The sequence below is a fragment of the Lepus europaeus genome, chromosome 9 (genome assembly GCF_033115175.1).
Source record: "Lepus europaeus isolate LE1 chromosome 9, mLepTim1.pri, whole genome shotgun sequence".
Taxonomy (NCBI): domain Eukaryota; kingdom Metazoa; phylum Chordata; class Mammalia; order Lagomorpha; family Leporidae; genus Lepus; species Lepus europaeus.
The window spans coordinates 22,809,796-22,812,869 of NC_084835.1; the positions used below are offsets into that span (position 1 = coordinate 22,809,796).

General features: G+C 51.3%; 1 non-coding gene across 1 annotated transcript; it reads right to left on the reverse strand.

The window, feature by feature from the left end:
- Nucleotides 1-2,970: 2,970 nt before the first annotated feature.
- Nucleotides 2,971-3,074, reverse strand: LOC133767419 (U6 spliceosomal RNA). The gene has a single exon (XR_009866884.1). It is a non-coding gene; the product is annotated as a U6 spliceosomal RNA (small nuclear RNA).

The window sequence follows — 3,074 nt, forward strand, 5'->3', positions numbered from 1 at the left end:
ATGGTCAGCGTGAAAGTGCTTCTAGGGGCCAGCGCTATGGCATAGCAGGTAAAGTTGCTGCCTGTGGTGCTGGCATCCCATATGGGCACCGGTTCTAGTCCTGGCAGCTCCACTTTTTTTTTTTTTTTGACAGGCAGAGTGGACAGTGAGAGTGAGAGAGACAGAGAGAAAGGTCTTCCTTTTTGCCGTTGGTTCACCCTCCAATGGCCGCTGCGGCCAGCGCATCACACTGATCTGAAGCCAGGAGCCAGGTGCTTCTCCCGGTCTCCCATGCGGGTGCAGGGCCCAAGAACTTGGGCCATCCTCCACTGCCTTCCTGGGCCATTGCAGAGAGCTGGCCTGGAAGAGGGGCAACCAGGACAGAATCCGGCGCCCCAACTGGGACTAGAACCCGGTGTGCCGGCGCTGCAAGGTGGAGGATCAGCCTGTTAAGCCATGGCGCCGGCCAGTGGCAGCTCCACTTCTGATTCAGCTCCCTGCTAATGTGCCTGGGACAATAGTGGAAGACAGCCCACCCATAAGAAGCTCCTGGCTCCTGGCTCCTGGCTCCTGGCTCCTGGCTCCTGGCTCCTCTGCTCCTGGCTCCTGGCTCCTGGCTCCTGGCTCTGGATCAGCCCAGCTCTGGCAGTTGTCGCCATTTGGGGAGTGAACTGTGGATGGAAGATTTCTCTATCTCTCTTCTCTGTTTCTCTGCCTTTCAAATAAATAAAGGAAACCTTAAAAAAAGTGCTTCTAACATGAAAATAAGACAAAATCAGTAAAGGATGTTACAAAATAATTTCCCATCTGCTCAGGGACCCCGTGTCCCTCATGGGGTGGACTCAGCATCTTGTGAAAGGAGACAATGGGTCAGACCCTGGAAGATGTGTGTCTTCCAGACTCCTTCCTGGGGGCCTCACCCCCTCTACCTCCTGTGCCATCAGGGACTCAGACCCCAGGATGTTTCCTCACCCTGCTTTTCCTGGAAACTCCACTGAACGGGCAACCTCCCTATCACACTCACCTTCCTGCAGCCAGAGCCTGGGCTTGACAGGGAGCAGGAAGGGGCTAGGGCAGAGGTTTGGTCCTTGGTTTTCTCACTGAGTGGCAGCAGGAGTTACTGGGCTGAAGCCTGGAGAATCTGACACAGACACAGCTTTGGCGTAGTCACAGGCTTCAAAGCTTTCCACGGATGGTGCCCTGCAACATCCCATTCCAACTCCCCACTGGTCTGCCTAGTCACCAAGAGGCAAGCTCAACTGTGTGCTTAGAAAGTAATTTAGAAGTGAAAGGTCAGGAAAGAGTTTTGGACTTGAAATCTGAAGCCCAAACATCTACTCCCACTTTTGCTGTTTGTTAGCTGAGTAACCAGCCACAGACTTACCCACTTCCGTGAGTGTGGGTGTTCTCTTCTATCAAACGGGGACAAATTCCATCCAGTGAGAATCAAGTGAGAATAGCCATATGGAGAGAAACTCATTCCTCAATTTCATGAGAGTCTCCATGAAAAAAAGGCTCTGTGGACAAATAGGTCTGGAAAATGCTCTATCCTTTCCTGAAATCTGGGATGTATACTGGTAGGTCAAGGGCTCGGAGTAGGGGTCGGAACTGTGGCATGGCAGGTTAAGCTGCCATGTGTGACGCCAGCATCCCATATGTGCGTCAGTTTGATTCCTGCCTGTTCCACTTCCAACCCAGCTCCCAGCTAAGGCCCCTTGGAAAGCAGAGGAGGATGGTCCAAGTGCTTGGGCCCTTGCCACTCACATGGGAGACCTAGATGAAGCTTCTGGCTCCTGGCTTTGGGTTGGTCCAGCCCTGGCCATTGTGGCCACTTGGTGAGTGAACCAGTAGATGGAAGATTCTTCTGTTTGTCTCACTCTAATTCTTTCTTTTTTAAAATATTTATTTATTTATTTATTTAATTTGAAAGGCACAGTTACAGAGAGAGAGGGAGAGACAGAGAGAAAGAATCTTCCATCCGCTGGTTCGCTCCCCAAATGGCTGCAATGGCCAGAGCTGGACCAACCCAAAGCCAAGAATCAAGAGTTTTATCCATGTCTCCCATATGGTTGCAGAGGCCCAAGAATTTGGGCCATCTTCTGCTGCTTTTCCAGGAGCAATAGCAGGGAGCTGGATCAAAGTGGAGCTGCCAGCTGGGACTCCCAACTGGCACCTGTATGGGATGCCGCAGCGTCACAAGTGGCAGCCCTACCGGTTAGACCACAAAGTCAGCCACACTGCTCCGCTGCTTATCTATCTCCCTACTAATGCACCTGGGAAAACAGCAGAAGATGTCCCAAGGGGGTCTGGACCCCTGCCTCACATATAGGAGACCCAGATGGAGTTCCAGGCTCCTGGCTTTAGCCTGCCCCAGCTCAGTCCCAGCCATTGCAGTCCTCTGGGAAATGAACCATCAGATGGAAGATCTGTTTCTCTCTCTCTCTCTCTCTCTCTCTCTCTCTCTCTCTGTCACTCTGCTTTTCTTTTTATTTCAGCAGTTTTCAATGAAAGTTGTATATATATGATGATTTTATTCTTTTTGTTTTTCTGTTTGTTTGTTTGTTTTTCTTGACAGGCAGAGTGGACAGTGAGAGAGAGAGAGACAGAGAGAAAGGTCTTCCTTTTTGCCGTTGGTTCACCCTCCAACGGCCGCTGCGGCTGGCGCATCTCACTGATCCAAAGCCAGGAGCCAGGTGCTTCTCCTGGTCTCCCATGCGGGTGCAGGGCCCAAGCACTTGGGCCATCCTCCACTGCACTCCCGGGCCACAGCAGAGAGCTGGACTGGAAGAGGGGCAACTGGGACAGAATCCGGTGCCCCGACCGGGACTAGAACCCGGTGTGCTGGTGCCGCAAGGCGGAGGATTAACCTGTTGAGCCATGGCGCTGGCCGATGATTTTATTCTTGCATCTTCTCAATTATTTCTTCCTTATATTTGCTCTTCTATCCTACTTGACGAGACTTGGCTTTTTGTTCATGGATCTTTTTGTGGAAAAAATATGAAATGCTTCACAAATTTGAATATCATCCCTGCACAGGGGCCATGCTAATCTCTGTATCATTCCAATTTCAGTATATGTGCTGCCAAAGTGAGCAC